The 13,898-nt window shown below is 42.0% G+C and overlaps 1 long non-coding RNA gene across 1 annotated transcript; it reads left to right on the top strand.

The window, feature by feature from the left end:
* The first annotated feature begins 1,863 nt into the window (after nt 1-1,863).
* Nucleotides 1,864-12,853, top strand: LOC122751888. Its single transcript, XR_006355806.1, has 4 exons — nt 1,864-2,809; nt 3,194-3,282; nt 11,035-11,161; nt 12,787-12,853. It is a non-coding gene; the product is annotated as an uncharacterized LOC122751888 (long non-coding RNA).
* The last annotated feature ends 1,045 nt before the right edge of the window (nt 12,854-13,898 follow it).

The raw sequence follows: 13,898 nt of genomic DNA, 5'->3' as shown, positions 1-13,898 counted from the left end.
CGAAAGAACCGAGTTCCAATCCGGCCTCGGATACCGACTAGCCGTGGAACCCTGGCCAAGTCACCTTTCCCAGCTTGCCTCAGTTTCCTCACCTGTCAAATAATCTGGAGAAGGAAGCCGCAACACCCCCCACCCCACCCCTACCCTTCCCCAGTGTCTCGACCAAGAAGACCCCAAATGGGGTCGGCAAGAGTCGACCAGGACAGAATAGAATGACTATAACAACATAAATGGAAAGAAAAATGGTTGATCGCTGTGTATCTATAAGGAGCAAATCTTGTCCTGGAAACGGACTTCTCTGCTGAGGTGGAGGATGACGGGTGTGGAATCCTGCACACTCTATGGGACTCCCAGGGACGTTCTTTGTTTGGGGTTTCTTCTTCCTTTTCTATTTTTTGGCAAGGTGCCAGCATGGCTTCTATCTAGATAGTTACTCCAACCGGTTTAAGATAAGTGGTCAAGGGGGCAGCTAGGTGGTGCAGTGGATAGAGTACCAGCCCTGGATTCAGGAGGACCTGAGTTCAAATTCGGCTTCAGACACTTGATACTTACTAGCTGTGTGGCCCTGGGCAAGTCACTTAACCCCAACTGCCTCACCAAAAAAAAAAAAAAAAAAAGAACAAGAAATGGTTACCATTGTACAGCTCCAGGTAAGTAGTGCCCATGCTCCTGTCTCAGGACTTCCCCCTTCCCCCTGAAGCTCTGGGGATTGGAGGGCTTTGCTAAGCAGGTAGCCTTAGGGGATGCTATTCCCCAAACTATGTAACCCAAAGGGACACTATCTCTAAGCATTTCCTGAACCCAACCTCATCACATTTAAAGTGCACTTTGAAGTTTTAAAAAGTCCCTCATAGATAAAAGAGCTGTTTAAAGTCCCATTCCTCTAGACAGTTTGCCAAAGTATAACCAAAGGAAGGAAAACTGAGAATAATGAAGAATTTAGCAATACCCATAGTTCATTTGCTCTAAGCTGATTTGGGGGATCGTTCAATAAGATTCCATAACCTTCTAAATAATCAAAAGTTCTGTGCTTTGGCCAAAACAATCCCCTAAACCCTTTGCATCCTCTAACACACACCTTAATAGCTCTTTCTTTAGTCATCCCTAGACAGGGAATTCTACCCTTGTCCAGATGGGGATCCTACAGAATGCATTTATCCTCTTAGGCCTGACCCCGTCACTCCTGGGAGCACCCCCGACCAAGAGGGGCACTCCCTGGAGGAACTTCTCCTGAGAGAATTGGACTACATCCCCGAGGTCCCACCTTTGGGCTTACTCCATCTGAGAAGTTCCCCACTGAAGACTCTAGAAATGGCCCTCCTTCACATACTGATGCCAGGAGGTAATCTTCTGTCCAGCCAAGTTCCTCCTATGTGGAAGTTCTTTTCCCACAGTAAAAATGATAATATTCAGGGATTCCTTTTGGCAGATTCTCCCAAACTTCCAATTCTTAATTTCTAGGCTTAATCCCTAGGGTTGGCCAATTGGGGCCCAAAGGTTCTCTGTAAGTAAATAGCTTTTCCTGTGGGGAAAGCCTCAACCCATCCTGTCAGGTGATCCTCCAAGACTAACAGATATTTCAGTTTCCCCATTGGTGGCATTTCTGTAAAATCTGCCTGCATGCTCTAGAATGGTCTCAGTCCTGGGGCCCGACCCCCAGGAATTCGTTGACTTTTTACTTTCTTATTTATTTTTCATATACCACAACTCGTTCAGCTATTCCCCAATTGCCAATTCCTTGCCACCCTTAGCATTCCTTTTCAGGGCCCTGTGGGCAGGGACTGGGGTCCCAGGAGCCAGGGAACTTGTGGCTCCCTCTTCAATGACTGGGGAACTGGGACTTGGTTCTCAGTTCCTCTTACCTCTTTCCACATACGGATGAATGAAGGAAAGTACCTTGTTCAGCTCTTCACAAATGATTTGATTTCAAGATGTGCAATAATATATAAGTGCTAAGGATTCCTGGTCCACAGAGGAGTTGTGCAATAGACAGTCCCTGCCCTCCAGGAGCCAACAGCCCAATGGGGGAGACAACACACAAATAAAAACAAAGCATTTTCCTAGAGGAAAATGGGAAAAAGCTACCACTGGCATGAAGAGGGGTCGGAGAAGGCTTCCTGAATAAGGGGGGATTTTAGTTAGGACTTAAAGGAAGCCAGGAAGGTCAGTGGTCAGAGCAGAGGATGAGGACTATTCCAGGCATGGGAGACAGCCAGAGAAAATGCTGGGAGCTGAGAGATGGAGGGTCTTGTTGATGTGGGGGGGTGGGTTTAATTAATCAGATTGATCGTGAGGTGTCCCAAAGAATTATAAGACTCAGTGACTCAGTTTCCCAAGTTTTACTGCAATACTCACAGAGCCACCACAGGGAGTGCACCATGCAGGTGTCTCCAATAAGAGGGATGAAAATGGTTATATTTATAGTATGGATAAATTGATTATCAGTCTCATTACAATAATCTCCACCTTAGGGAGGTACAAGGGAGGTCATGTCCTAATTTGGACTTCCTGGGGTCCTGAGACAACCCCTCCCCCTAGGCAGGTACCTTTTCCCTTAGGGGTGTGTGTGTTCTTGGGGTTTCCATGACATAAGGTGAACCTAAGGACACATTTGGCCTTTTCTGGTCATGTTCAACTTGTCGAGGTCAGAGTGTCTCTGTGTTTTTGATCTCCTTTACTTAGGCCTGGTTTCTAGGTGTCTTGTCATCTGATTTAAACGTTTCAGTTGTTGATTACCAGTTGGGGTCTCTTTGAGCTGTCTCAGGTAGGGCGACCACAGGCAGAGCCAGCCAGGAGCAGCCGGACATTGGTAAGAGATTCCCTCCTACTTGTATATTTCTGTCCCTTTCACTTTCCTATGGGTCTCTTCAACCTCCCAAGTACTTGAGTCTGGTTAATCAGACAAGTGGAGGTTAAGATCCTGAGTCTTTGCAGCAGGATGGGGGAGGGGCTTGAGGAAAAAGGAAAGGAGGTAAAGAGGGGGGCAAGTCCTCTTCCTGTTAAGACCAAGATCCCCTCCAAGCCTGACCCTCCCTGCTCTCCTCCTGTTCTGGTCAGAGTCTCTCCCCTGAGGGCAGGACATTTGCAAGTGCTCTGAGACCAAGCTCTGTAATTCCAGGGAGGGCAGTGTCCACCCTGGGAAGAAAAGGCAGGTACAATGACTCCCCACTCTGAGATCCTTCTCCCTCCCCAGGTCAGCTTGCAGACGACCAAAGGCTATTCCAAGGAGAGACACTGGAGCCAGAGAGAATGACCCCAGGGACCCAGAGACCCTCATCCCAGGTGAGTGCAGCCCATCCACAGACCTGACCAGCATTAGCTAAGGTGGGATCCAGCAGAGCCCAGGAAGCTTTATCCTGTTACATGTACATTGTCCTCTGCAGGGCTGTCAGCAGAGCAGACATTGTCCTCCTGGTTCTGCTCATTTCCTTCTGCCTCAGGCCACCCCAGTCTTCCCTGGTCTCTCTGAATCTCTCTCATTTGTCATTCTTAGGTCAAGTCAATGAGTATTTAGACAGTGGCTCCTCTGTGCCAAGCACTGTGCCAAAGTATTGGGGATGCAAAGGAAGGTTTAAAAAATAACAAGCCCTGCCCTCAAGGAACTTATTATCTAATTGGGAGATAACATGGCTGCAGCTGGGTCCACACAACCTCTCTGCAGTATGCATGGGAGGCACCCTCAGAGAGAAGGCCCTAGCAGTGTCAGGGTGCAGGAAAAGCTCATTTTCAGAAGTTGAGGTTTTAGGGGGCAGCTAGGTGGCACAGTGGATAGAGCACCAGCCCTGGATTCAGGAGGACCTGAGTTCAAATCCGGCCTCAGACACTTTACACTTACTAGCTGTGTGACCCTAGGCAAGTCACTTAACCCCAATTGCCTCACCAAAAAACAAAACAAAACAAAAACAAAAGAAGTTGAGGTTTTGCTGTGATGTCAATGAAGCCAGTGTTAGGGTGGACTTGTGACCTAGATCTGGGGGCTAGCTCACCCAAAGAATTGGAAGCTCATCATGAATCTTGTGTTGCAATAGAAAATCATTCATAGCACTCAAGTCCAGTTTTTTCCAATTGTTTTTCCCAATTTTTTAAGGATACACCCTAGGGGGAAGGGTCATAGAGAATACTTTCTCCTTGTCCCTTATCATGGTGGGTTGGGCTTAGACTTCAGGGAGAGACGACCACACCTGACTCCAAGTGGTTGCTGACAAAGACCTGAGCATTTTTCAAGTTAGGTCATTTTCTGACTGCAGAGAAAAGAGAGTCTGGCAGTAGCCTGGCCATTCAGCCCTCAGACAGTGGGGGCTGCCCACTGACACTGAGGCTCCTAACAGGAGAATGCACAGTATACCACCCCACCTGAGGAATCCAAGAGCCAAATGGGCAGCTGCCTTTTTATCTGCCTGATGACTTTTCCTGGGTTTTGGCACCATTGTGTTGGGAAACTTGTGCCCTGGCTTGGGCAGGACTAGCTCAACCAGGAATTGGAAGCTCATCACAAATCTTATAAAATAAAGATATTTATTAGGAGAGAAGAGTATATGGCCAACAGACAGAATCACTGGAAAAACTTTCTCCCTGGGAAAGAAAACACCTGGTCTCTTGTATGATTATAAACAAAAGCTGTGTGCGAAGCAGCTGGGAGGGAAACTACTGGGAAGGAAGAACACCCATCCTTACCATTACATCATCTTTGTTCCTTGTGTAGCAGGGTCTTTGTGCTCAACCCCATCACATTCCTGAGATGGGAGGCAGAGCTTCTTTTCCTTTGGGAAAGTTTAAGGATTACTTGGGGTTTGGGTTCCCTCCTTCCACAATACCAGGAAGCCCAGGTGAGGAGGGAGGCCAGTGCAAGCATGAGAGACATTCCTTGGAAAGTCACAGAGTCAGGGGAATGAGATACAAAAGCTCTCTGAGGAAAATAATTGCCTATGTTAAGGGCTAAAATTCTAGCTAGTCTGTCTAAAATATCTAATGAGTGGTCGCCAATAAATTATAAGCTTTAGCAAGAGTTAGACTTTTAAGCATTTATTAAGGAGAATAAGAATTTGGTAAAGAGAGAGAGAAAGGCCTAGATTCCTATCTATTAAAGGGAGAGCACATTTCTAGCTCCCTTCTCCGCCAGAGTCCAGAGGAAAGAGCCCCAGAGTCAGCGCCAGTCTCTTCCTTCCTCCTCCCACTAGTCTGCGTCACTTCCTCCCCGCCAAAGAAAAGACTCCTGGTCTTGCCCTCAAAGACCTTCGCTTCATGGGCAGAACTCTTCTACAGTAAGTATTCAGCAGGTGGCGTCATTCCAATCGTTACAGTCCCCCCTGTTGTTCCTCAAGAAACAAAATGTTTCCTTGACGGAACAGTAAAAACAATATAATAACTATTGCTAACTAATAATATGTGAACAACAATATAGAAAAGGAAGAGAGGAAAGTTTTGTCCAGAGGGGCGATTTTTTTTTGTCCTCATGAACCGACGCTTTGACATTAGTCTTGCAAAGGGAGGGCCTCTGCAGAGAATACATGTTACAGATGGTGTATATTATAACAGAAAGAGAAAAAAAAAACAACAAAAACAACAAATCAAAACTGTTCATTTAAAGTCTCTGAAAGTCTTTTCTCAGATGTCCTCTAGGTGTAGTCGTGGAATAGAAGTCTTTTCAGGGGTTGATGTGTGGATGCTGGTAATCAGCCAGGAAAATTTCCTACAAAATCGAGCTTAACACAACTTTAAAATAGCTTTGTCAATAATCAAATCAAACAATGAAAGTTCTCAAAAACATGTCTAAGGGAATTCAGAATCTTAGTTGTTACACATGAAACATATAATAAAACAAAAATTGAACCATTCTTTAAAATTATATTATTATTATAGTCCCCCTTTATGGAGGGTAATTGAGAAGACAATTGCTGCGATATTAATTTTTAAAAATAATTTTTATCTTTGTTTCATCACTTTTTGCATCATCTGCCTAATTATCCTCATGCCATTATGAGAAATTAGAAAATCTAATATAATTGGTAACAGGTGTCAAGGCCAAATTCAACACTGTATTTATCATGACACCTGAGATAATTATGGGGGTTACCATAAAAGAACAGAGAAATGATGGGATATGAGCATTCCCACACTTGAGCAATATATACTGCCCATACAGTATGCCAGGCTTAAAATAGGTGGATGGAATATACGTCCATGCCACCGAACATATTGGAGGAAACTGAGTCAGACTTAATCAGATCCATGGGATTAAGATGTCCATGGCATCAGGCATATAGGAGGGAGCATAGAAGCCAGGTGTAGAAGTGAGATGGGTGGGATGAATACTTCCAGCCATCTGTACAATATTGTGGGGAAAAATAAAATAAAATATTAAACCAAGAGAATCCAACCTCAACATTTGTCAAAAGCCGTTCTCTCGGCCATACCTTGACTTCATGCATGTCTCCCCTCATGTGACAGTTCAGTGTCTGCTCTTGCATGTATTCCTCTTGTGATTGGATGGCACCTTGGCCAACTGGCATCTGATAACTCAGAATAAAGGTAATTAGTGTCTTAAATGATAAGTTCCCATAATCCAAGTCTCATATGGATTTAAAAATTGAGGATAATAAATGATTGCAAAAAATGCGAATACATCTTGACTCAGAACACAATATATAATTATGCAACAATTTCAAATAATACCCCTTTTGTATACAATTACTTTTTTGAAAAATCTGAACATATTTAAATACAAGTTAAAGCACAACACAATCTCAAAGAAAACTTTTACAAATGTTCCCCTCTTTTTTTTTTTTTTTGGAATATGCTTATCAAAAATAATACTTCTAGAATCAATTTACACTTGCCATGGCAAACAATTTGCCAGGGAAATGCTTTAAAGAGTTTGACCAAATAATCAGTTGAGAAAAAATAACAAAAACAAACAACTCAGAATATGGGAGCACAATACTCCTAGAATTAACATTGTATAATAAAATCAAAACCATCTTGCAATGTTTCAAAATTAGATAGACAAATGAATAGAAGAAAATACACATGGAACAATAAAATACAGTGAAATTCAAACTAAGGAAATCTAAATGAATATGAACTTAATATCAATAAGAGTATTATAAAATATAAACTTGATCACATGACTACAAAAAGCTTTTACAAATATTCTCCTTGTTTTAGAAACTAAGTATAAGACACAATCTCAAAAGCATGAAAATCTCTATGAAAATAAACCCATACCATTAATTTCAAAATGTATATATAATAGCACAGAAATCCTATGTAACCTCTGAACTGATACTATTACTCTGAGTGAATTCAGAACACTTTTGATTCCGATATCTAAAATCCCCAATACTCATATCAATACCTTGCTGTTTACTTCTACATTTCTGTAAAATATATATACTTCCATGGCAAAAGAAGCGGAGTCTTGAACTATGGTGATGATTGTCATTCTCATTCAGCTTAAGTTTTTCTTCTTTAACCCCTCTATATTGTCTGTCAGTCTTTTCACCATACAAATGCTTTATAAGATTACTAATTAAAGACAAAAGCAGGTTAGCAAAATTATGAACAAAACGAGTATATCTGGAATTTAAAGGGTTTTCTAAGGTTGTCTCAGAAGCACAGCCAGGCTGGGGAAGGGCTGAGCCTGAAGCTGCAAATGTAGTTAGAAAAAGGTGAGCATGCGCATCAGATCTCTGGACTTCCCAGGCAGGGGAAGCTATGGGCTTGGCCATAGGAGGAGTAGAGGGTGGGGTCTGGAGAGGAGGGGAGGGACCAGAGCAATTTGAATCAGACTTGATTTTGAACTCAGGCCTGGATTCCTCTTCCCCCACTTTGCCTCCAGGTGCTAGGGGATTAAAAGCTTCTAGAGGGTGGGTCATTGCCTCCAGGCATGCAAAATTAGAGCAACAATTAGTGTTAGAACTGGGAAAAGCTGCGGGAATCTCTTCAGGTTTCTCTGAAAAAGCATGGTTGGGAGAGGGGGAGATATTTCCTTGTGTGAGTATGTTGCTGGCTCTTCTAACAAAAATAAAAAGAAAAATAGAAAATCCACAAAAACAAAGCATTAACATGATCTTATCTCCCATTTGTCTGGTTAAACAGACTAAAATCAAAAATAGGATAATTAGGGAGTTTAAAAGGTCCATTGGAAAAAATTTAAAGGGAAAACACAGCCAATGTGCCAGTACTTAGCAGTTTAAAGGGAAAGGGAGGGGAAATTTCTTACCCAACCAGAAGATCAGAAGAAGACTGAGGGTTAGCTTTCCTCTTCATGGTCAGCCATCTGTTAAGGGCTAAAATTCTAGCTAGTCTGTCTAAAATATCTAATGAGTGGTCGCCAATAAATTATAAGCTTTAGCAAGAGTTAGACTTTTAAGCATTTATTAAGGAGAATAAGAATTTGGTAAAGAGAGAGAGAAAGGCCTAGATTCCTATCTATTAAAGGGAGAGCACATTTCTAGCTCCCTTCTCCGCCAGAGTCCAGAGGAAAGAGCCCCAGAGTCAGCGCCAGTCTCTTCCTTCCTCCTCCCACTAGTCTGCGTCACTTCCTCCCCGCCAAAGAAAAGACTCCTGGTCTTGCCCTCAAAGACCTTCGCTTCATGGGCAGAACTCTTCTACGGTAAGTATCCTGCAGGTGGCGTCATTCCAATCGTTACACCTAAGAATTAGGATTGAACAAATGGAAGCCAGTGACTTTATGAGAAACCAAGACACAGTAAAGCAAATCCAAGTGAATTAAAAAAAAAATAGAGGGCAATGTGAAATATCCCCTTGGAAAAACAGCTGCTCTGGAAAATAGATCCAGCAGACATAAATTGAAAATTATTGGACTACCTGAAAACCATGATCAAAATAAGAGTTTAGACATAATTTTCTAAGAGATTATCAGAGAAAATTGCCCTGATATTTTAGAAACAGAAGGTAAAATAGAAATTGAAAGAAGCCACCAATCACCTCCTGAAAGACATCCCAAAATGAAAACTCCCAGGAATATTATAGCCAAATTCCAGAGCTCCCAGGTCAAGGAGAAAATAATGCAGGCATCCAGAAAGAAACAATTCAAGTTTTGTGGAGCCACAGTCAGTATAGCACAAAATCTAGCAGCTTCTACTTTAAAGGATCAGAGGGAATGGAATATGATATTTTAGAGGGCCAAGGAATTGGGATTACAACCAAAAATCACCTACCCAGTAAAACTGAGGATAATCTTTCAGGGGGGAAAAGGGGACTTCAGTGAAAAAAAGGACCTTCAAATATTCGTGATGAAAAGACTGAATAGAAAATTTGATGTGTTAGTACGAGGTGAGTGGTATGCCCAGGGTCACATAGTGGGTGAGTGTGTTGTGTCAGAGGCCAGATTTGCGCTTGGGTCCCCCTGGGTCCAGGGCGGGTGCTTTATCCACTGTGTCACCTTGCTGCCCCTGAAGGAGTCTTTCAATGATCATTTTATTCTCTGGTTCAACAATATCAGGTCAGTTCTCCTTGTTAATTTCTTGGAATATGGTTTCTTGACTCTTTTCTTGATTAGGGCTTTTAGATAGTCCGAAAGTTCTTAGATTATCTTTACTGGATCTATTTCCCAGGTCAGTTGTTTTTCCAGTGATGTACTTCATATTTTCTTCTACTTTTTCAGTCTTCTGATTCTGCTTGACAGGTTCTTGGTGCTCTCATGGAGTCATTAGCTTCCATCAGCCCAAAGTTAATTTATATGGCATTATTTTCTTCAGTAAGTTTTTGCACCGCCTTTGCCATTTGGCCAACTTTTTCTCCCATTTGGCCAATTGAAGGTTTTAAGGAACTGTTTTATTCAGTCAATTTTTGTGCTTCTTTTTTCAGTGTAACTCTCATTTCTCTTATTTCTTTTCCCATTTTTTTCTTCTACCTCTCTTATTTGATTTTTTTTTTTTTAGTGAGGCAATTGGGGTTAAGTGACTTGCCCAGGGTCACACAACTACTGTCAAGTGTCTGAGGCCAGATTTGAACTCAGGTCCTCCTGAATCCAAGGCCAGTGCTTTATTCACTGCGCCACCTAGCTGCCCACCATCAGTCTGCTTCTTAACTGTTTGTCTTGACTCTTGGTTCTAAATGTTCTAAAGTTTTAGGTGTATGTTGAGATTTCTTTTTCATAAAGAAATTGTCAGTGTCTTATGAATTAGCTCAATCTCCAAATTCAGTCAATAGAAAATTACATTTTAAATAAGTGAATGAACTCCCATTTCCCCATCATTGTTCCTCTTATTTCCATATAACTAAACATTAAAATGAAAGAAAATATTTCATTAACTAGTAAAAGCAATCATAAAGCAAAGACAAAAGTTTTTTTTTTTTTTGGTTATGATACGTCATACTGATGTTACCCCAAGCCTTCAATATCACAATAGCTAACTTTACTTTACTTTTCTGGAAAGTCTTATCACTCTCACTTCAGGGAACATTGTAAGCAATATTAAGAATTATTTTCATGCTTTTATCTGGGGAAGACTTGATTTCAGGCTTTTAGGAAATTAACTAGAATTTGTTTTCTTTTTTCTCTTCTCAGTGATGACTAGTAATTTTTCCTGCACACCTTCCCCCCACCCCCCCCACACACACACCCTGCAAGAGGAGACAATATTGGCCAACTTCTCACAAACTCTTTATAGAATTTCATTACCATATCCCTTATGAAATCTAACATATCCCTTCTGGTGAGGAGGAATTTCATATCACCTTGCTTTCTTCACCATAGGCTCTTATACCTCACTCATGGAGCATTTCTACCTGAGCCTATGAGGAGAAACATTTCATAGAAAGACATTTCTCCAAGTCTTATTTTTCCAACATAATTCTCGCTTCAAATACAAAATGCTTTTCTCAGTATTTTATTAGGCTCTTTTTGGATATGGTTTCAACTGTTGTCTTTGACACTCATGAAGACGATAGGAGTTTGGGGCACATCCCTTCTGTGCTTCAGTGTCTTCCTCTAAGTTGGTGAGGGATGGACAAGATGAATTCTGAAGTCTTTTACAACTCTAATTCATGTGTCTTTTGATGGCTCAGGAGTTGGTGACCTTCAAGGATGTGGCTGTGGATTTCACCCAGGAGGAGTGGCGCCTCTTGGACTGTTCTCAGGGAGAGCTGTACAAGGAGGTCATGCTGGAGAATGTCCAGACCCTGCTCTCTCTGGGTAAGGACCTTTGCCCCTGGTGACTGTGAGCTACTACCATGGTAGGTGTGAGTGAGATTTTCTCCACCTTTTAGATTTAAGTGATTTAACCATGGTAATACTCAGTATAACAACTAAAATTGGGATTTAATATATCTAGATATTTTATTTTATTAGTAGATTAAGTCTATAATAATGGATTAGGTAAGATGGATGTTAGTAAGGCTGTACACATGCTACATTGAAATATTTCTGCAACCACATATTTATTAGCTAAATCCACAAACTTTTGAGGTCACCTATCAAGAGTAGTAACTCCTGAGTGGATAGACCTATCAGGAATAGTTAGCTAGTTGGTAGGACCACATAATCAACCACATACTTCCGTTGTGGAAGCCCGACTTTGCTTATGTTTTGTGGCTCTTTTTACAAGATATGCACTGATATGCATCACTTTGAGTCTGTTTGTCTTGCAGAAATGCCCCATTTGCCCCATTTTGCTTATGTTGTGTGTCTAAAATAGTACAGGATAAATACTTTACAGTCCTGTTGGGATATAAAAGCAGCCAAATGACACTACTCAAGGGTTTTGGGATCCTAGACCGGAGACAGGCTTTATGCTCTTTTTTTTTTTATTTTTGGTGGGGCAATGAGGGTTAAGTGACTTGCCCAGGGTCACACAGCTAGTAAGTGTTGAGTGTCTGAGGCTGGATTTGAACTCAGGTCCTCCTCAATCCAGGGCCAGTGCTCTATTCACTGCTCCACCTAGCTGCCCCCCTGAGACTGGCTTTATTATGAACCAGGTGTCCTCTCTCAATAAATCTGTTTCCGGGGGCAGCAAGGTAGCGTAGTGGATAAAGCACTGGCCCTGGATTCAGGAGTACCTGAGTTCAAATCCGGCCTCAGACACTCAACACTTACTAGCTGTGTGACCCTGGGCAAGTCACTTAACCCCCATTGCCCCACCAAAAAACAAACAAACAAACAAATAAATAAATCTATTTCCCTATGGCTTGAAGACTTTGCATTTTCTTTTTCTTCTTTGGACCTAGAAATTTTTGCGACATAAGTCATTGCTCTTCATCCTGCTAGGCATAGCATGTTTATCCTTATTCTTCTTTCTTTGTTCCCTTGAATTCCAGTCAGTACAGGATGGAAGAGAATGGAATAAGCATTTACATATACCTACTTTATATCCATCACTGGGCTAACTGCATTATACCTATTATCATTTGATCTTCACAACATCCCTCTGAGTTTGGTAGTATTTTTATCCCCATCTCATAGGTGAGTGAACTGAGGCAAACAGAGGTTACACAACTTCCCCACGGGGACACAGCTACAATGTGTCTGACACTGGTTTGAACTGGTCTCTCTGACTCCAGGCACACGGCTTTTACCACTGCCTTACCAGCAGCCTCCAATTTCTAGATAACAGGCTAGGCAGTGTGCCCATCCTTCTGGGAAAGAGGTGAATAAAGGGGACATTTTCTGGTTCCCATAGGTCTGTGTGATCTCAGCCTGCCTCCAAAGATCCCAACAATACCATGGGAACCATCCTGTCATTTTTACATGTCTTCTTTGCCTAAAGAGGAGTAAATTCTCTATTTCTCCATCCTCATCACTTCCTAATTCTATATTCCCAGGAATTCCAGTCTCTAGAGAAGATCTGAGCTCCCCTTTCCAGGAAGGTCCAAGGAGCTCCTGTCCAGGTGAGTGACATAAAAGCAGGTGTTTGAGGGCTGTTACCATGACAGGTCTCTAAGTGTTGGGCTGAAGGGAGTGCTGGACTTGTGGGCAGGAAGGGCTGGCTTGGAAATTGTTTTTAGACTCACTTCAGCAGTGGGATCCTGGGCAAGCAACTGATCCTCTGAGCCCCAATTTCCTCATGTATAATACAGGGGGAAAAGTCAAGCAGCTTGGCCTTTCAATTCCTGAGCAGGGATAAAACTTTGATAATATGAGAAGGAGGAGTTTTAGGTGGGACTTCAGGGAAGCCAGAGCAAGCACAAGGGGCAAGGAACATGGAGTCAGGAGATGTGAGTGGTCACGAAAGAAACCTGTGCCACTGATTCTCACTCATGTGGAGGGAAAGGAAGGTGAAACAAGACTGGGAAAATAGGAGAGGGGGTGATGGGAAAGGGCTTTAACAGCCAAGCAGAGGATTTAAATCTGATCCTATTAATAGGGAGTCAGTAGGAAGGATGCTTATTGAGTGGGCAGTGACATCATCAGAAGTGCCCTATAGTAGACGAATTTGACACCTGGGTGGGGAATTAAGGGGATTGGTGAGAGACTTGAAGAATTGATACCAAGCAAAGGTCTTTTTCTTTTAAATAACATCATTTTTTGCCTAACCATGATGGTTGGAAATCGGTATACGGGGATATATGTTAGAAATAAACCTTGGCAATTCTTTACTGCCTAAGGTGCCAATAAATCATTTTTGATAATCATTTTTATTTAAAGTTTTGAATTCCAAATTCTATCCCTCCACAGGGAAATCCCATCTTGTTGCACATCAGAGAATCCACACTGGAGAGAATCTGTATGTATGTCATCAGTGTGGAAAGGCTTATTACACAAGGAGTTCCAAACTTGCTGAACATCAGAGAATCCACACTGGAGAGAAACCTTAGGAATATAATCAATGTGGTAAAACCTTTAGGCAATAATCATCTCTTATTTCCCACCTTAGAATTCATATTATATAGAAATCTTATCCCTATTATAAATGAGGAAAGGTGTCTACTTGTCT

Source organism: Dromiciops gliroides, chromosome 3, assembly GCF_019393635.1.
Source record: "Dromiciops gliroides isolate mDroGli1 chromosome 3, mDroGli1.pri, whole genome shotgun sequence".
NCBI classification, from domain to species: Eukaryota; Metazoa; Chordata; class Mammalia; order Microbiotheria; family Microbiotheriidae; genus Dromiciops; species Dromiciops gliroides.
Note: the sequence above shows the minus strand (reverse complement) of the source record. Positions and strands in the feature narration are given on the sequence as shown.